Source organism: Schistocerca gregaria, chromosome 7, assembly GCF_023897955.1.
Source record: "Schistocerca gregaria isolate iqSchGreg1 chromosome 7, iqSchGreg1.2, whole genome shotgun sequence".
NCBI classification, from domain to species: domain Eukaryota; kingdom Metazoa; phylum Arthropoda; class Insecta; order Orthoptera; family Acrididae; genus Schistocerca; species Schistocerca gregaria.
In genome coordinates, this window is record NC_064926.1 from 253,444,068 (window position 1) to 253,466,096 (window position 22,029).

General features: G+C 42.9%; 1 long non-coding RNA gene across 1 annotated transcript; it reads right to left on the bottom strand.

Moving 5' to 3' along the window:
• Positions 1-928: 928 nt before the first annotated feature.
• On the bottom strand, positions 929-21,967 carry LOC126282170 (uncharacterized). Its single transcript, XR_007551341.1, has 3 exons — positions 21,874-21,967; positions 20,383-20,556; positions 929-1,197 (listed from the first exon to the last, which is right to left on the bottom strand). It is a non-coding gene; the product is annotated as an uncharacterized LOC126282170 (long non-coding RNA).
• Positions 21,968-22,029: the final 62 nt, after the last annotated feature.

The window sequence follows — 22,029 nt, forward strand, 5'->3', positions numbered from 1 at the left end:
CTGATGCCCCTGCATCCACACCAAGCCCAAACAATTCTGTGTCTTTTGCAGGCAGCTCATGTGTGATTGTGAGTGCGACACTTCTGACTCTGGCAGTCTCTTGGGGCTGACAATTGATATCACAAAGGGAATTCATTTTTTTTTAATTTTTCCATTATCCTGCTATGTTGATAGTGTTATTGTGTTTTTGAGTAACGTTCTGTTTTTAATAAAACTTCACATGTTATTTTTTCGGGAATCTTTGCTCCTTGATGCTTAATAGTTGATTTTATACTTGTTTTTTGCTTTATTCGCTGTAGTGAATAGGCTCCACCTACATTGTAGGTCATGCTCTTACATGTCATCACTGTTTGTTATACTCTTATTCTGGAAGAGATCAATGGTGAAGTATGCAGGTGGTTCGCAGCTGCCAGCTTGTCATCAATTAATACCACAGGTCCCACGTAAGCACAGAAGAATGTCTACCATAGGCTTCCATGAGCCTGTGTCTGTGGCGCGCTGCATGTTTAGAGCTTCCGTTCACCTCGATGACGGCATTTGTGGAGACGACCATCGACGTAGTGTGGCATAACTGTGATTCACTCGAAGATCCGACAAGTTTCAGTTAATCGACGGTCGAATTCCGATGCCCCGTGCCCACTGCAATCGTAATTGACAATGTCGTCGCGTCGACATGTAAACACATACGGGTGAACTGTTACGGAGCTCCATGTTCAGCCATGTACGATGAACGCTGTGTTCCGAGATGCTCGTGCGTGCACCAGTATTGTGCTCTTTTCGCAGAGATGCGACTGATCATTTACCATACACTGCAAAGCAGAGACGTCTCCTAACACCAAGTTATGTGACGAGTCGTGGACGTCAAACCACTTAGCGCCTAGTGGTAGTTTCGGTGTCCTACCTCCTCATATAGATGCTCACGACAGTAGCACGTGAACTTTAGTTCAGCTTCGCCGTTTTCGAGGTACTCGCTGACAGGGTCTGCTCTTTGTCATAGTCAATTATCTCGATTTCGCCATTTGCAGAACATATCTTCGATAGGGTGATCATCCGTCTGTGTCTGCTGTACATAGTGTTGTGCCTGCATCGTCACCAAGCGGCATTAAATCTTGCATTATGACCCACCACACAACTCAAAGCTGATGAGTCTCCCGTATGTCACATTTCCGTCTAAGGAACAAATTAGCCGATCTGTAACTATGTAAACAGAGAATAATTAGTTTTTATTCACCTTAATAAACACCACTGCAGACCATTAGTACTGCGAACTTTTTATTATTAATATGCATATACATTGTAGTGTGAAGGATACACTGATTTGAACTAAGATTTGGTCAATGACAGGAGTCCATTTCCTACCACTTCCGCTCTAGGCCTGTTCTTCACGAGGAGGCGTGACCATGTCTCGGTGAACTTTGGCTAAATCGCTGGAGAACTGGGTAGGTCAACGGTAGAATATGCTGCGTAGCAACACAGGTCAATAGAGTAGAGACAACATTGGCGCAACCTCCGTTGATGTATTACTAACAGCGATTTATTTCCAATTTAACACTGAAATTATTCGTTTAATTTCAGAACTATCATTTCTTTACTATTTACGTCCCGTGGCTTTCGTGCCAGAAACAGCCTTTTTATTAGGTCAGAAGAGATTCGCACCAGGAAAGAACTGTTAACAGGGCATGCGTTGCGAGCGGCTTATGCAGGGTCCAAATGGAAGCATGAGGAAGGCGTCACGTGTAGCGCTGGGGGATGTGAGCAGAGTGAGTTGAAGAGGTTGCTCGCTCTCCTCTTTCAGTCGCTGGGCCGAGAGCACAAACTTTTCGTCCATGCTGTTACCGTATTTTTACGACTCCTACCGTGATGGCTCCTCTAGAGGGCTCCAACGTAGGACGTGGTTTCCTAGCAGTCCCTTTCAGCTCATTTTTGGTAAAACCCCCGAAGAATGCATCAAGTTTTTTGATGAACGTAGAGGGTGTGAGCCATATTTGTTCATGGCCAGTGACTTTCAGTAGAATATAGCGTGTGTGAAGCAATCGAATGGTGTACACACCCATGTGGAGTCTGTAGTCACGTTAAGAAATTTAGAAATTTTCTGTGTGCAGGTTGAAGGATTGGCAGAAATATTCAGACAAGGGATGTATCAACTATTACCAGAACAACCGTCTACACTTAGGCAGAGGGAGGGAGAAGATTGTGAACCATTTGCTGGATGAATCTCCACAATTTCGTGCCGTATATGTACTTTGGAGTGAGCCGAGAAACGCAGTGATGTCCTGCTGGAAGAAGCCAAGGTGAAAGTTGTCGATGCGTTTAGCAGGAGAATCAATCAGTAGATCAGAGGCTAAGTCAAAGTGACATCGTCTTTGTCTTTGCATGAGGCAGTTTTCGTCTTTTACTGCTATGCGAGGGGGCTGGCCAATTTGTATACATGCCTTAGTTGCTAGTTCACCAATGAAACAAACTTGAGAAGACGCACGTGGCTGGGCACACCAGTAACATATGTCTGTCTCCTAGCCTACAATGGTAGGGAAATTAAACTCTTGTGTATTAACCGACACTGGCTGGTGAGGTGGCTCCGAAAGATTTATAGGAAATGGAAGGTCTGATTAGGACAACGTCAGACGGGTCAGAGCAGCAGCTCTTCCAAGTTCACAGTAGCAACATTTGGCTGACTTGAACATTACAGACCGAAATAGATGGCAATTGAGATGCCAGTTGAGAAGCTACTTGACCAAATAGTTGCGGTTCCTCTATATGGTAAGTCTGTAGCGTGGTGGGAGAGTGTGCTGACCACATGGCCCTTCCTACCACATCAGCTTGATGCCGCATGGTACCTTTCTCTTTTCCAAGCATTCATTGAAGCTGCCTCGTTATCCCTTAGTGGAGTAGTTCGGGGATGAAGAGTTTAAAACCAATGGGAACTTGCCATGTTGAGCTGTTATTTGGTGGAAGGAAATATGAAATCAATTTGAAATGAAATGGAGGCATTAAGAAGACAGAATTCTGATGTCATTCTGGGGAGCAATTTCCCATGCTATTTTTAGGGTATTGTTGACTATAGTTGTTAAATTATCCAATTAGGTGACGCAATGCACCGTTTTTGTGGTGACGTCATTGCACAGAAATGAGAAACATGGGTGAAAAGGCATATATCTCGAAACTCCACTGAACTGCATATCATTGTTAAAATCTAGTGCCCCTGAAACGATATGTGACGGTACAAAAGAGGTCACTGGGTGGAAACCAAAATATGACGTCCTGGAGGAAGTATCTTCCTGGTTAACTATCTTTCTAGTTGACCTGCTCAGCAGGAATGAAGTTCTGGATCATCTCCAAGCTCATGTAAAACAGGCCTTTATAAAGGTGAGACCATGAATAGGAAAGTATGTGTGCCAGTTTGCTTAGAGAATTTAGGATTATACTGACAAGGACACAGAAGACAACTTACGGTAAACCACTGATGAGAGGAATGTAATATCAGAAGAATAGGTAGCAGAAGTCGTAGTCAATGCGGGATGTTTACACAATCTTTTCAACCCCTAGAAATCGACTGTGGCAGAAACTGTGTCATTTGTCGGAGTCAAAAAAGAAGTTTTTCATATCTAGTACTAGAGGAATTGGTGTGGCTATTTGAAGAAAGGCAACATTTCCTGTCCACTGGTTTGGTATATCGCGAAATTGCGAAGGCGATAGCTAGAACGAAATCCCAATATAATCCTTTTATCGTATGCAAACATTATGGAGGAGAGTATTCAGCACAAGTTAGACGCATCTCTAGTTCCTGGGTTACGCCTGTAGTAAAAGTGCCGAAGTCCCTTACTGATATGAAGACTTACCATCTTCGCGTTGGCACGGGAGAACTGAGCAGGCTGACAACACATGATATGTGCCTGTTGCCTTGAATTAAGGTAACAGTTGACAGGTTAGTAAACTGCATGTATTTGACTACTTTTGATGCGAGTCGATTCCTATTGCGCCTCAAGACAGGCTGAAACTGCATTTGTTAGACTTTCAGGGCTGCACGAATTTCTTAGGTTTCCTTGTGGTTTAAGAAACACACCCTCCACATTCCTGCGGTTTGCAGATCTTTTATTAACAGGAGTGAAACCAATCATGTGTCAATCGCCAGTAATATTTTTTTGAACGCAATAGAGGAACATGTGCAATGGCTGCAGCATATTTAAGTTTGAAGTTCAAAAAATGTTCTTTTGCGGAGGCTCAGGTTCAATACTTGATTGATGTTACGTGTTCTGCTTCAGTGAAGCTGACCCACATCAGACGGAATTTGTTGCCTATTTCCCTGCGCCCACCAGTGAGAAGTAATTGCAGTCAGTCATCGGGTTGGGTAATTGCCATCATACCTTTATCGGAGATTATGCTGCTATGACCAAACTCTTGCGAGCAGTTGAAAAAAGGCATAACTATTGACTGGACTGCACAATGCAAGGCAGTAATGGAACAGGTATTTTGACCAAATCTCTCTTGTTTATCTACTCAGATTCTGAAAATACATTTATTTCATCTTATAATACTAGCAGATTTTGCGGTATGTTTTGTTTCGGGCCATGTGCAGATGATTAAGACAAACCGACTGGATTTTGCCTCCCACCAATTCGATGAGGCAGAAATTAGCTACAGCGTAGCAGAGAAGAATTGTTAGCATTGGTATTTTTAGCGAACTATTTAAAATTCTGCCTTCCTCCATGTAATGTAGGTGGTTCATTGTAGTTATCGGTAATGAAGCTTTGCTATGGCTATAGGATTTAGAAGATCTGAGTAGCTGCCTGATATTATGGGCTTTGAAGCTGTGTAGGTTGGTTGGTTGTTTTTGGGGAAGGAGACCAGACAGCGTGGTCATCGGTCTCATCGGATTAGTGGAGAATGGGGAAGGAAGTCGGCCGTGCCCGTTTAGAGGAAACATCCCAGCATTTGCCTGGAGTGATTTAGGGAAATCACGGAAAACCTAAATCAGGATGGCCGGACGCGGGATTGAACCGTCGTCCTCCCGAATACGAGTCCAGTGTGTAACCACTGCGCCATCTCGCTCGGAGAAGCTGTGTAAATATGATTATGACGTGCATCATAAATCAGCGAAAATACATGAAAACATGGATGCATTGAGTAGAAAGTTTTTCCTACTGCAGACAGATGTGCTTATCGCTGAGTTGTGGGGGAACAAGAACTGGATGCTGAATACTAGCAGTATGCTGCTATTGCAGTTCTCGTGTCCCAAGATATTTTATACTAGAGAACCCTCCAAGGGAAATGAATAAGGATGCAATGGTTGAACAAATATATTTTGTCAATCATTCATTATCTTTTGGGTCACCTAGTTCTTGCACCAACTGCTGACATGATGGCTGAGACAGCAGCAGAATCATGTGACAGCATTTTTCATTGCCTTAGATTGCCCTGATCCTAGATGCCATTCTTGCAGAACAAGAAAGACATTTTACGTATGTTTTATCTGTCAAAGAAGCAAGGTTTTAAGAGTCAAGAACTTTAGAAATAATCCCTTCCGCGTAAAAACCATTGACAGAGTAGAACATGTTTATAAGAATCACTACAAAATTACCTTTATAGATGTGCAAAACTCCAAAAGAAACTTGCTGAATGATTAAAACTGTGTGCTCGATTAAGTCTTGAACTTGGGACCTTTACCTTTCACACACAATTGATCTACTCAGGGCCGACTTATGACCCACCCTCACAGTTCACTTCTACCACACCGTCTCCTACACTCCACTGCAGAGCAAAAATTTACGACGACTCACAATGATCGGGAAAATATATTCCAAAGATTTTGTCTGCTTGATAAATCGATATTCATGTATCAACGACACACACCACCTATGAGGTTGTATATGGAAAACTAATGAGTTCCCCACTTGAGTTAACTACATTAGCATCAGGTGTCGATTCAGTTGAGATAAATCGTTTGATCTGATGACAAATTATCTGTCACAAGGTGCAGCAGAGTAGCCTCTAATCCACAACCAAACTGGAGCAGAGAAGTAATGAGGGAGCCTTGTTACCACCTTACCGTCCCGGCAACTGGACTGTATCGCTTAACTATTTCGATAAAAAAGCGGAAAACAAAAAAAACTTTCAGCACTATTTAGGACCATAAAACAAAAAAAGCATAGTATCCCCCGTCAGTGCTGAGATACATTCGGCCAACGGCACTATAATTCTGCATATGGTGGATTGAATTTTCGAACTATCAGTTATCTTCTACCAGTAAATACAGAATTACTCTCCAGAGCATTGTACTTTACGAGTAGTGGTTGGCAAACACCAGTTGTCCTAGCTGATCACAGAAATTGCTCAATTTCGTTTTCATGATATGATCTATTCTGTGCTCTGTTGTTTTTCCTATCATTACTCCAGCAAGGTTAACTATTTCAGGCTTCATGTCACTTCCACCGTAAGAGGAAGATATTAAATGTTACCGGCCCAGTGTACCTCCCCCCCTTACTCTGCTTCATAACGCAATAGGAGCAGATAGCCCACAGCTCCTTGCTAAACCACAGTAGTCAGCATCCTGCGCTTCTGTTCACAGTAATGGGTAAGTGTAGCGTTATCAAACATCTTGCCTCGCTCTGCTCACTCAATATTCAGTATTTCACGTGTCTTATATCATATTCAGTGTCTTCGTTGGTGTATAGTCTCCTTGTTGATGTTATTGAGGTGGTGCGAAGTGAGGCCCCCATTTGATAGTTAGGGTCTCGGTGATTCTGATTTTCTATGAGGTTTGCGTGGTTTGTGTCACTTGTTTGTCGCTCTTCGTACTCTGCTGGAAAACTGGACCTAGATCTTATTACATTATTTTGTGCTAGCAGTAATTTGAAGAGTTCACTTGCCTGACTGATCATTATTCACCATATTTGTACTGCATCTGGTCTCTGGTACTAGACGTGATTTTAAGCTGGGGAGGACGTAAGTCGGCTCCCGTGAGTAATTTGCGTGTTTCGCTTGGACTCCCAGTGTGATCAATTACAGTGCCTGTAAACGGTTCATATGGAATTGAAATCCTAGTTATCTTTGGAAAGTCTGAAAAAAAACGTAACAAAAGAGTTTGTAATAACGTTTGGTGTCAGTATCCTAAAATATTCATGAACTGGCAAGCCGTCCTGTACAAGTCATCAAACGTATTTCTTTATACAACTTATTACGTGGTGTCATTTGTCAAGATCTAATCCTTGCCAGCATTAAGTTGTTGTATGTGGTATGTATCTGTGTCTTGTCTCAAAAAACCTTGCTTGGACATCAGTTAGTTGCAGGGATAATGATATCCTACAGTAACAGCTATTTTCTCTCGTTGTGATGGAACTTGTCATTGAGTTTTAGAGTGCCAGTTAACTGGCCCAACCAGTGTTGCTTATCTTTATAATTCTTCCTCGTTCATTGCTGATTTCACCCCACGCAGGAGTGAGGAGTGTTGCAGCCATTCTATCTAGTTTCATGAATGCTATCTAAGTATGCAGTCGTCGGTTTCCATTTCTAATACCATAAAAGAAGCACGAGTATCTTTTTACACACCACGACCCTTATTGTGGTAAAAAAGGGGAATATTTTTGTATGCCATATCTACTCAGTACTTGACAGTGAAGTCTACATCAGCAGTTTTCACATGGGCCAAATGTTTTTCTTGGGCTTGAAATTATTGACAGAAATTGCTGATTAGCTGCGGCGCCATTCTCTCTTCGGATGGCGGTTTTTGCTTTTCTTCCAACTGCCCCTTATACTGGCTGAAATGTCTGCGATTCAATGTAAAAAAAACTTAGAACGAAATCGTCGCGCTACCTATTGCTCCTAGCCAGCCGCATCGACATTTTCTCTCAAAGATTTATCATGGAGATAGCTCATACTTTAATTACAACAAAAAAACCTTCGTGATAGTGTTGTGATTTATTAGATAGGAATATAAAACAGAATACAAACGTACTGAAGTACTCTTCCGGCAGTACAACATAATATTTCGACTACAACACCCCCACAGGCGGTGATTCGGATACACCTACTGTGAGTACATTAAAGTTCAATGACCCACTGCTAGTTCCAAATCACTGTACACCAAAATCAACTTCTCTTATTCAGTACAGCCCAGATGCAGGGGGATCCTTGAATACACTGCTTAAATTATTATCAAAAGTACTGAAATTCATCGTGTCGCTCCTGCAAGAAAGTCAAACAGACAAGCAAATCGTGGAGACAGTCCAAAAAAAGTGCAGTACAAAGAAAGTCCTTTGATCCAGTTCATCGCACTGTGTTTGAGTGGGGACAATAGGTCTCAACCGGACAAAGGAGCATTACGGATTCGAACGTTTGGGGCGGTACTCGGTAATAGAAGGCAAGCATCTCCTGAATTAGAAGCTACGCATCTGCAGAAGGTCCGCATTTCAGGCGATGTTCATCCGCATTGGTCTCATGACGCTGCATGCACATCGGGAAGTCGGCTACAGCAATACATTGCAACCTACGTCTTCTTGGAGACTTTTGTTGAGCACGAGGTATCACGTTGCACGGATTTCGGTCGCGTAATATTTTTTGGTGAATCGCTCCTCACACCGCCGGTCAGGCCGCTGTAAGGGGGCGTCTCTGAACCACATTCCGAGGGTGGTTCGTTTTCACCCGGTATGGACATCACGCGCCGTAGGTGCCCTGGTATGGGGAAGATTCGTGTGCGCGCAGCTCTAATCGAGGAAAAATATTTTGTTCTGGGAGAACGTAGGTGTGATGTGAACCAGTGTAGCAGAGGCAGGTAGGACGGAGGCACCAGCTCATCAATGAGGAGACCGGTGAAACTGCGTCGCTATCTGGAGCGTGGTGTTGATGTAAAGGGCTGCCCCCCCGCTCTCGTTCAATTGTAAGTACTAGTCCTGCGCTGAGAGGGTGGAGGCTGATGGCATCTTACCGTACCTTGAAGGGAAGTCCATTACAAGCGAAGTATCCAAATGTCGCCTAGATCCGCTATTCCATCACTTGAGTCATCGGTAGGATCAGCCCCAAATGGGTTATCTTGGACACCAGGTGGATGCTAATGAAGGCAGTCCTTTGGACCATATCTAAAGCTGAAAGTATGTGGCAACGGACGCTCGTGCAGAACGTTCGCCAAGGAAGCTTATTGTTTAACGCCGAAGTACTGCAGACATCTGTTACCTTGGCTTTGATTGCACACATACATGCATGCACGAAGGAATATTGCATCGAACTGCACAAACACTGTCAAATACAGAAAGGCACTGGTTTGTTTGATGCCAAATGGGAAATTCGGGTTGAAGACTCGGACCGGCACAAATTTTCATTTGTTTCCAAAAAAATGTGTAGCTGTTTTACATTCCATGCTTTAATACGTGTAAAGATTGTCAGTAGTGTCTGTCCATTTGGACATGCATATCTGCCCGACGCAGCTGTGTAACAGACAGCTTACATATTTCTGCATCATAGGTGTGCTCCAAAATTGCTGAACATTCGTAATTTCGAGCTGGTGTGATGATGCCGGCCGCTGTGGCCGAGCGGCTCTAGGCTCTGCAGTCCGGAACCACGCTGCTGCTGCTGCAGGTTCGAATCCTGCCTCGGGGCATGGATGTGTGTGATGTTCTTAGGTTAGTTAGGTTTAAGTAGTTCTAAGTCTATGGGGCTGATGACCTCAGATGTTAAGTCCATGTCCGGGGCAAGATTCTTACCTTACGGTCGCGCTGTTCCAGACAAGCTCCTAGAACAGCTCGGCCACAACGTCCGGCTCTTCGTTAAGACGCACTGCCAGTATATCAGCGGCGCTTTACGGAGCACTTACCACAGTCCAGTGGTTAAAGTGACCATGCCGTTCTGTTGCTGGCTGCGTGTATACAACCTACCTGTCTCGCACGCTATACGGCTCTGCAACAAAAAATACGTTCTGAGCGTAATGATAAAGAATTTGATGAGTAAAATGATCACTCTCGGGTCAGCTCTCGAATCTGTTAGGGCCTTGTTACATTAGGCTGCCAGCGGCGCAGCCAGCTGCACCACTGACGGTGCAACCCGCACTTGTTCAGGCTACGGTAGTTCGGCAGACAGTTCTCACTACTCGTTCAGTCTGTTTTCCTCACACACTTTTCTGCGCAGTATTTCATTTGCTTCAGTATGTATAGTGAACTCAGAGTGTCACTGTGCAAAGGAGTGAAAATGTAGACACGGCAGAAGGGAAAAAAATGAAGCTGAAAAAAGTACCGACAGAATGACACACAAGTGAATACGCAAGATTTCATTTGTGCAGTTGAACAACATAGCGAAATTTGGGACACCGGTACTGAAGCTTACAGTAATAAACAGTCAAAACTAAATGCTTAGAATGAAATTATAGTATTTGTTCACTCCTAACGGATTTTGAGCGCGGTCCTTCGTTGAGAGGAATAACCTTGTAAGTGAAACTTCCTGGCAGATTAAAACTGTGTGCCCCACCGATACTCGAACTCGGGACCTTTGCCTTTCGCGGACAAGTGCTCTGCCATCTGAGCTACAGAAGCACGACTCACGGCCGGTACTCACAGCTTTACTTCTGCCAGTAGAGCATTTGCCAGCGAAAGGCAAAGGTCCCGAGTTCGAGTCTCGGTCGTGCACACAGTTTTAATCTGCCAGGAAGTTTCATATCAGCGCACTCTCCGCTGCAGAGTGAAAATCTCATTCTGGAAAACTTGTAAGTATTTAAGCATTATATTTATTGGTAAATCCTCGCAAGTATAGTGATACCATGATGACTAAACGGAAACTGAATGTTTGTACTTTTACTTTTTAAATCATAACCTTACCCTTCTCCATTATTGAAGTTATTCAAAAGGTTATGAATTTTTCAACTAAGTGCCGTTTATTCCGTTTATTTATTTTCTTGCTGATATTCAAATGGCTGTTAAAAAACCAAGCGGACTCTATTCACTAAATTATAACTATGATAATAGTAGGTAAATGTTCTCGCTCAGCGGTCGTGCCGTTGAATTCATTTATTTAGATTCTGTCCATCTGCCAAGGAACAGCTCCTTCTTCATTGACTTTTTTTTTTTGGCTGACGGTCTACACTCCATTCATATGGACCTTCGACTAACAAGGTATCTTCAACTTTGAAACCATCACGTTCTCTGACATAGCAATTTCATATTATGGGTTCACCCACACGAAGACCAACATTCAATGGTTGGAAAGAGTATAATACAGCCCTTTAGATTCTCGTAACGATAGCATAGTGCGTACATGCAACTTCCTAGGGAGAGGATGTATGTATAGCTGTTGTGCGACACGTTCCCTAGTCACTAGTGCACAACGAACTGACGACTTGATGGCCAAACTGAGTGGTGGCAGGGTGCCTGGCTGCGCCGCCTGGCGACCCAGAGTAATAGATTACGTTAGACACAACACCCTGCCAAGACTGTCCGCCACTAATGGTGTCCAACATGATGGCAGGCAAGGCAGCTAGGCGACAGCTAGTTTCTGGTGGCGCCACTAGCTGCCCTTGTCTAATCATAACGATCTATTCCCAATGACGAGCAGTCCCACCGGTGGCGTGGCTGGCTGCAATGCCTGGCGGCCTAGTGTAATAAGGACCTTATACGCTTTTGTACAAGACTGCTCCAAAACGAACGATTTTGTTAGCTGTGCATCTCCCTCCATGTCAATATAATTAAGTGGAAATAATTATATCTGGAATTGAAGTTGTATTATTGGTAGACTACCACTCTTTTGTGGTAATGGCACATTGGCAAACAGTATGTGGAATTTAATCACATGACGTTCAGGCTTCACCCACAACATAACAAGAAGAAAACATTTTTGCTATAACGAATAGGAAATATTTTTTGCCAGAAAGTTTTCATTAGATGTACACGATGAAAGCAAATATAATATACATAATACGAGGCCCAAGCTTCGGTATGAATATATCGCTGACTGTTAAAATTCGTTTATTCAATGCCGAAAACATTAATCAGATAATAATTATCAGCATAAAAGTTGAGTGTTTAACAAAGAATTTACGTAAAATTGAAAATAATAGTGTAGCTACGTAGGTGATTATATCGTCTCTCCTCTGCAACAGTATTTAGTTATTGGGCATTAACTACTAGAGTTTTAAACAAAGCATGCGCATTTTTTAGCTAGCTGTGTGTGTTGACATCTCAAGTAAATTGTTACAACCCAACCTAGTACCTCTACTCAGAATTATTTACCTATGTAGCAGCATTGATTATGGTCAGCGTATATTTCAGCACCGACTACGGAAGTGCGAATATACACGACGTCACGACTTATAAATACTTTCATCCACCGTTCCAATCGGAACAAATCGATATCATTATATACAAACACACACACACACACACACACACACACACACACACACACACACACACACACACACACAGATACGACGAGAGGGGTGGAGACGTGACCTAACGGGGGAAGGGAGGGGAAGGATGGACGGGAAGGGAGGGAGGGTAAAGGAGAGAGGGGATGGAGGGAGAAGGAGGGGGGGGGAGGGACGATATCCTGATTTCTGCGGCAAAAACCGCTAGCTACACAAACAACACTTACAACTGCTCTCCTCGATTTTTAATATTTCCACGGATTTAATGCATATAGGGTGACTTCCTATAGCTGAATGCAGTTTTGAATTGTCGACGACTGTATTCTCACGTTCCATAGCCTACAAGGCAAAACTTATCAGGAGAAAATTTATTCTTGGTTCCTTTGTATTTAGCCAACACTTTTGTGCTGATCTCGTCATTTTACCCCACGGTTCCGAAGCAAGCACCATTGCACCTCTCTAAGAAAGCTGCACTTTCGTAACCAACGTCACATCTACGCTTTGAAATATACGGACTTAAAGCCGAGTATGTTATTGATTAAAGCTAGAACCACAGGTGCCAATTAGCGCCCCACTGAGTTTCTTGGCATCTCTTGCCTTGAATGTACAATATTGGGAATTAGTTAAACGGCTTAGGTATTTTCAGGAAAATAAACATTGTCGGCTGGAATAGATACACGATGTATATGCAATAGTATGAAAGCTAGTATATCGACAAATAGAGTCAAATGTTATCGCATTTAATTCCAGTAGTATAGTACGTAAGGAGACTGTAACTATTCAGGAGCTAGAGGCAGCGGGATCTGCGCCGTGTTCATGTGTTTGTACGTGCCTCTACAGCAGACAGGAAACACCCCCTCTGACACCAAAATATAGAAGGGGAAGACTGGAGTTCGCTGAAAAACATGTCGTGGGCTTCTAAATGGGATGAAGTGAACTTTAGTGGTGAGAAATAGTACAACCTAGATGGGCTGCATGGATTTCAATACCATTGCTGCGATCTTAGAACAGAGCAGCAGGTAAGAATGAGCAGAAATCTTTACGGTCGGATTAAGATTTCGGCTGCCTTCAGTACTGAAAGTGACTTACACTTCGCTTGGCTGAGAACCAGAATACGCTAACAGATGCTGCAGACAGAAATGATTATAATTTATGAGACGTAGGGGACTGAGGTGTAACGTTTCAAAAAGATAAAGCATCTGTGTATGTTTTTTCTACAATCTCAATGGGTTTGAAGATAAAGATATCCATGGCTGGAAAACTTTTTAGGAAATACTTGCAAGGCGTGTTTATTGCAGTGGAACCGAAATTGAGACAGTTTCCCTCAAGTAGCAACAAACCCCAATAAAATCATTGCCGAAGAGTTTATTTGAAGTAATTAGGGAGAAAGGAGGTTCGACAAAATACTTGCAATGCAACAACACAACATGACTATTAGTGCCGTTATAGCAGTTTCCATCCAGCATATGCTGAGGGCTTATTTTGTTACTCGTGTAAGTACTTAATTACGTATGATTGTTTAAGTCTTACATGTCATCTCCTACTTTCATAGTGAATTCTTTGTATTTATGCTTTAGACATTTTACTATTAAGGAATTTATTTGAGTCTATGTTCAGTGTTATTCCTATGGTGGTACGTGCGGGAAGGAGCTGGTAAGGTGTTGGGCTGAAATTACACACTTTACCAAAAACTAATTAAATTCGCGAAGTCTCGGTTTTAATATTAAAGCTCAAACCTTAAGTTTCCTTCACGAACGTCACATACCCATACTTGATATTAAATTTTGTAGTAACGTCATGCTGCACGAATTAAGCTGAAATTACAAGATTTACACACTGACTGAAGCTCAGGAAGAGAAGGTTTCAAAAGTGACCAGTCTCAGATAGCCTGAGTAACAACTGTACAAGTAAAAGCCTGAGCTGCGTTTTCGCAAATTTTGGAGTAACCCAAGTCCAGAAGAATGAACTTACAATTGTCACGTAAATGATTAGAACTTGTAAAAAGCGTTATAGCTAAGTTTGTTACAGTGAACATTTGTTTTGAAATTTGGAAACTTGTGGTAAGGGTTTATGGGACCAAACTGCTGAGGTCATCGGTACCTAAGTTTACCGACTACTTAATCTATCTTAAACTAACTTACGCTAAGAACAACACACACAACTATGCCCGAGGGAGCACTCGAACATCCGACGGGTTGAGCCGCACTATTTACATTGAAAGAGCAGCAATATTTACATTGCACCACCTTCTGAATATTTCAAAATTCAAGGCTGAATGCACAAAAACCAAATAACGCAAATCTCAGGTACAAGGCTTTTTCAAACAGTATCTACCTATAGGAGCTGCTGCACCTCATTAGAAAAACAGGTTGTTCCAAGAAAACTTTATGCGAGTTAAGAATGAAAAAGCGATTTCACGTAACTAACGCCAAGTAATAACTAACGCTGCCTATCTTACAAAAAGAAAAATTAAAACAATGAATAGCTTACAACATGATAAAACCCATAGCACTCAAGAGCCTTGCTCCATGTTATAACACAGATGCAAGCCACACTGTCAAATGGATGCTTTCTGGTTTTTTAACAAAACAACAGTATGGAAGTGGCGTTTACAATGCCATAACAAAGAAGGGTAGAAATACCTGAACCGCAGATTTGTTACGAAAAAGCGACCAGCATAACTGAATCGTAAGAGGTGGCACATACACACTTGTTATGTGCTATTGATGTGAATGTTAACAAAACTTGGCAAACTTGAGGTCAAAGCACTGTTCAGACGCTGACCTGAGAATAAACATATCTCGGCTGTCAGATGTAACAATGGCGCGGAAACAGAATAAGTAGCACAAAAATTCTCGCCGCTTTTTGGAGTATTCGGCAGAAGTATACCACGAGCATGTAGGCTAGCTCTCTAGACCAGCTACAGGACACCTGAGTAAGAATAACTGAAAGGACTCCCACAACAGTGTCACAAGGTCGCCAATTCATTGCAGGCTCCACAAGAGACGGCGCCACAGATTTCCAGACTAACACACAGTCTCCTGATCTACTCTTCATTATGCCAATAGACCCGTTCGAGACACACGTGTCTCTAGCAATGGGAAGCCGGAACGCGTAACTACACTGGAAACAATCACCTTAGACACGCTACTGCCTACTGCCCCGGCGCTTGTCGTCACGTAGCGCGTTCGTCGCGGCATCTCGCTGAGAGTCACCCCAAGAACCATGGCACTACTCTCGAAGCAAAAACCACGGTAATGCGCCCGAGCCCAAGAGGCTTCCCGGTCGCTGCTCGAGAAACCCTCGGACGGAGAAATTTGGGGAATAGTCCAATTACGGAAGAATTCAGAAGGCGCAGAAAAACCATCGCGAAAGAATTTGATGAAACCAAGCCGGAAAGTGAAGGAAGTGGAAAAGGTCTAAGTACCCTTTAATCACCTCACAACTTGTAATTGGCTGATGTGCTCCCTTACAACTTTACCACTAACTGTTTCTCGAATCAGAACTGTAACTGGAGAGACAGCCTTCGTCACCCAGTTGAGATCCAAAAAACGTGGCATTATTTTGGACCTAATCTCGTCAGGTCCTTACTCTCTACTAACGTGTATAATGATGGAATGCCTACCATTGTTATACTGAGCAGCCTCCCTCCTACCCACTCTCAGGATGGTGCTCCCACCCGTCTCACACGTTTTCTTAATGGTTTCGGAACTAAAATCAACTGATAAAATGTTACTGATAGGCCAGAGGTTAGATCATGGCGAACTGACATGAGTTGCTCGATGTGATTCACGGTGCACACTATTCAAAGCAAGGGTCAGCCTTCTTATCGACTGGTCCCACGGAGTCAGAGCACTTCAATGGAATATAACAAATGTAGCCTTCAGGTTACGATTAGCGCATTCAGCAAACGAAGGCTGCAGATGGTACGGCCTAGTCGTTACATGGCGGATGGCATTGCCAAAACAAAATTGCATACCTTTGACACGAATACTTGAGCATTATGACTTATAAACACACTAGCCGGGCCAAAGACGGAGAAATTACTTCGATAAATGTTGCATAGTGACTATGGAGGTACTTTGTGTTTTAGAAAACAGCCTCACAAATCGGGAGAAGGCATGTACCGTCACAAGTAAATACCTATTTCACTGTTGTATGAGGAAGGGGCGCACGTAATCAATGTTTTTCCATGCGGTGTTCCACTCTGTCTGAATTTTGTTCTCCACTATTGGAATTAGGATCAGGCTTAGCTCAGATACACTCCTGACACTGGAACGAACACACTAGCATCCTTATTTAAGGTTAGCCACGTTAAGCACTCTTTAGTTTTCCTAATTATTTAAGAAATACCCAGGTACCCTCCACAAAGACTCATGAAAATAATTAAATATAACTGGAGAAAAGTCACGTGGTAAACAAATCTTACGTTTCCCGTCGTACAAGGTTTTTTTTAACAAAACTCCCTTGCTCAGTAGACAGCCTAGAATCATCTCTTTCGCCTCCAGTCAGTTCTAAAGAAGCTCAACTGAAGGTCATGGCCTTGGTTAGCAGCCAGATTATCAAACAACGCGGGCACTTCTTCAATGACAGCGCCAACACAAAACTCACGAATACGTCTTATGACAATTTCTCCGGTTACTTCTTAGACTAAAGCATGCGGTTTAGGGCATCGGCTGCTTGGTTATTCCTTACCGTAATGAACCAAACCTCAAAACAAAGCAGATACACGACCTGCCCACATCGCGATTCTGCCTGTCTTGTGAGTACGAGCGAACATCTACGATAGTACTTTGTTGTCAGTTTCTAAGAAATAAAATCTTAATCTTTCAGAACCAAACAACACCGCCGAACCCTCCAATTCATATACAGTTTTTCTGCCTCAGATAACGCCCGAAAGGCATGAGCTACAGGTTTCCTTTCATTTCTGTTCTCCTGAAACGGAACTGCTGCCATAACGGCATTCGATTCATCAGTTTGCAACATGAATTGGCTGTCAGAATTCTGAATCTATGGAACAGGTGCTGTCCTTAGTGCATCAAGTAAAGCCTGTTGCAAGGCTCCCCTCCTAAGACATTCGCCTTTCCGTCGCAACTGATTAAGGGAGATGTGTAGTTGTTCAAAATTTGGAACATATTTCCGATAAAAATTCGTCATGCCTACGAATATTGCAATGTTTTGTTTGCTTTCTCGAAACAGAACTTCTGTACTGCTAGCGTTCGTTGATCAATACGCACTCCCTCAGCAGAATGTATATGACCCAGGAATGAAGTGTGCGTAAACTAAATTAACTTTGAAAGGCTTACCGCTACCACCGGCCTCTCAGAGCAGCTCAAGCACCTGAGAAAAATATGCACTAAATGATCTTAAAAGTTACTGCTATAAACAATGTCATCGAAGTAGCTTGTATACACATATCTGAGGTCTCCCAATCCCAAATACAACAAACAGGACAACACAGCCACTCCCATGAGAAGACCTAAGGAAACGCAGTTGTATTCGAACAAATTCCAGTTTGTGGTAAACGCAATCACATTTTTAGATTATCCTACCACAAGTATTTGATGAAACGGTTCATTTAAATCGAAAATAAAAAATGCTTCGTCCCATAAAACCAAGCATAATAGTCTTGCAGATCAGGAAGTGGAACAGATTCGAGAACAACGATTATTATCGAGTGCTCTTTGGTTCATTACTGGGCGATAACCTTGCCTTTGGTGTTTGTCCACAAAAATCATGGGCAAGGCATTGGGAGATGAGGATGTTCTAATTACTCGTTCCGTGAGCATCATATTACCTAACCTTCCCTAATTTCCTCATTTTAGGTTGAGTTAAACCATAGGGAGACTACGGCTTGGCACCTTATTTGACGAGTGGACTATGTATTCGATCTTATTGATGACCCCCAAACGGTCCGTAAGTACTTCCGCAAATTTCTCTAACACATGTAATAACGCCTCCTTCCGTTCTAGACTCAAATGCGACGAACCAGAGTAGGAACTGCTAGTTTGGACTGTACGGGCTTTAGGTCGACGCAGATGTTGACACCAAAGATATTTAATGTCAGGCCGAAATGTAAACGGAATCGCAGAATCAACATAATCTGACACACAACCCGCTTATCTAAGAAAATCTCACCCTAGAATGACACACAAACAATCCCTTTATAGGATTAAATTAAGTAGACCAACTTAACTCTTTAATTTTAACATGAAAAACAAACCTTTCACCCACTGGAATAACCTCACGATTAACGCATCGACAACGTAAATCCGACTTATGAACCTGAGGACCTTTGGAAAGATGCACAGCGTGTTGGTACCACTGTTTGATAATGTTTGATGAGAGGATGGTCACTACCAATTATAGTAAAAGACAAGCAGCCTCTACGTGAATAGTGGCACGAATAGAAGGTAGAGTGGCGCACGCGGCTCCCTATAACTTATGGGCCTCTCTGATTGAGGTATCGATATTTTACCACCACCCAACCTTCCTCTGGCGTCAACTGTTTCTCCATGTACTCCAGTTTTTGCTGCAGCCACACGCAAAATGCTCTTCTTCGTGAGACCAACGACACACAAAACCCTTTTGAGAACGGAATGATCCATTACTGTGGTCATTGCCACAAAGTGCTATATATTCTGTTTTATAACAGCTAAAGCACAATTAACCGGTTTTTAGAATGGAATTGAAACTGATGGCTACGGAGCTCACGGAGCGTACTTGTTTGTTGTTACGACGAGATTTGTCAGTCAACCGCTTCTCATTACTAAATCGAAGCTGTTCAATATCCGAGAGTAGGTGATCTAATTCAGCGAATGTATCCAGCTTAGTGAAGAACAGCGCCCTTGTCGTGTCTTCCCTCTCAGTGTCTATTTTTAATGGCATGACCCTCTGAAATGTCTGAACACAGGGCCGTTATTGCTACCCGAACCTCTTCAACACACTGAGCAAGCTTTTCCGAAGTGCGTTGCACGCCGTAGAGATAAGAATTTACCACTTCATACCGATATGGCTGGGAGAGCTGTCACCGCAAGATTCTTTTCCTGAGGTCATTCCTCGTTAACGGCTTCCTAAATCAATCTTCAGTTTCCATGCAGCAGGAGGGTAGATGATTTGTAGTACTACGATCCCAGGTTCGAATCCTGCCTCATGTGGTGTCAAATGGTTCTGAGCACTATGGGACTTAACACTGAATTCGCATTCGGGAGGACGACGGTTCAATCCCGCGTCCGGCCATCCTGATGTAGGTTTTCCGTGATTTCCCTAAATCCCTCACGGAAAATGCCGGGATGGTTCCTTTGACCTTTGAAAGGGCACGGCCGACTTCGTTCCCCGTCCTTCCCTAATCCGATGAGACCGATGACCTCTTAACAAAATGGTCCAACTGTCTCTGAGCACTATGGGACTTAATTTCTGAGGTCATCAGTCCCCTAGAGCTTAGAACTACTTGAACATACTAACCTAAGGACATGACACACATCCATGCCCGAGGCAGGATTCGAACCTGCGACCACAGTGATCGCGCGGTTTCAGACTGTAGCGCCTAGAACCACTCGGCCACCGAGGCCGGACGCTAGTTAGGTTTAAGTAGTTCTAAGTCTAGGGGACTTCTGACCTCAGATGTTAAATCCCATAGTGGTTAGAGCCATTTGAACCTTTTTTTTGACTAGGCAGCTTACAAAAGGATTTGCTAACTTACTTCTCGCTTTACTCTATGCTATTACCAACATCTCTAGACTTTTTCAACATTTCACTCGTCTGACCAGCAGCGTGAGCATCTTTTCCACTTCCATCAAGCTGCCACTTCAGTAAATTGTTTTTCAATTGAAATTCCAATGCTTTAACCCGTAGTTCACGGAAAACCTCACTCTCTTTAAAGTCAGCACCTAATACTTCTAAATCTTAATACGGTTAACCAAATGATTTACTTGCTACTGAATTCTAAATACTGGCGAACGTCTAGGAACACTTCCCTGCAACCACAGTGTACGAGCCTGTACGCTGTGGAGGAAGCTACAACAACAAGAACGGGCCTTACTCACTTGGAAAACAGTGTCGCTGTTGATAAGGTTGGGCCCCAGCACTCTGTGCAGACGCTGAACCACTTTCGTAACGTTATCACCACATTTTTCGGAGTGGATGATAAGCGCTTACTTGTTGTCCAAATAAGGTATGTCCGGCACATTCCTCGCTTCCAGATTTCACCCAGGAAAAACCTGAAATGTGACATACAGTAAGCTCTTTCACCAACAGAGCACTTAACGTAGTCCTACCACAATACGGGATCATAACCTCAGCATCTCCTCGAAACGCTGTGCTACTATTATAGTTGAAAGAGTGGGGAGGAAGTATTAAGGTCTTTGACCGGAATTACATTACCCATTTTATCAAAATGTGATTTATTTCACGAAGATTTAATTTTAATACTAAAGCTCAAAACTTAGTTTTTCTTCACAATTAATCGTAATATCCCCTTACTTATTATTCTTTCTAATGTCACCACTCTACAAAAACAGCAGTTTGATGGCAACGCACATGAAATCAAGTAAAAATTTCAAGTTTTACACACTGACTGCAACTCACGGAGAGAAGATTTCAAAAGTGATAGTTTCACAGAGTTTAGGAAGATAACTACGCAAGGTAAGGCTCGAATTAGTAAACTGCGCCAGTTTGGACGTAATGAAATCTCAAAATAATGAACCTGCAATCACCTCAAATTATTAAAACTTGCCAAACGCATTACGGTAACGTTCAATGCATTTAACAATTTTTTATAATACCAAAAATAATTACTTAACTTCAGCTACTGGACACCTCAAACTTATGATTGTATACTCGAATATCAAATAACGTAATACTCAGGCACATAGACTTTTCGAACAGTGTCTACGTACAGGAGCTTACGTATCTCATTATAAGGAGTGGAAGTACCAGGGAAACAGTAGTGACAGCTTAGAATTAAATAGCGATTAATCCGTAACTACATAAGAGTCTGGTTCCAAATTACCGTATAACTTACAGGTACAAAACACACTGGTAAATGGCTGCGTCCTGCGTTTTTAACAAAACATCAGTCACTGCCGTGGCCTTTAGAATCCGTTAACAAATACGGTTGAAATACATGAAACACAGATTTGTTACCAAAAGCAACAAACATAACTAAAACATAAAGGATGCCACTTACACACTGGTTACATTCAGTAGCTTCTGATGTGGATGTTAACAAAATGAGGTCACAGCTGTGTGCAGACGCTGACTTGAGAACAAACATTACTGTTTTCAAATGTAACCAGGGTGCGTGAATAAAATAAGTAGTACAAAAATTCTCACCGCGTTATGAAGCACTCGATAGATGTAAACCATCGGCACAAACATAGCTCGCTACTCGAGCTGAAATTAACATGGCGAGGAGGGGCTACCAGGGTAGGAACAATTGACAATTCTCATAGTATCTGACGCAATGAAGTCACTTCATTGCAGGTTCCACAAGAGTCCACTACACAGAATACCAAAATAGCACACAGCCTCCTGACCTGCTCTTAGATCCTTCGAGACAGCCATGCCTCGGCAGTGGCAAGCCGGAGTACACTACTATGCAAGTAACAGCCGCCTTAGACTCACTGGAGGCGGCCGCCATGGCGCCTGTCTTCGCAGTCCGCGTCCGTCGCCGCACCTTGCGCGGAGCCACC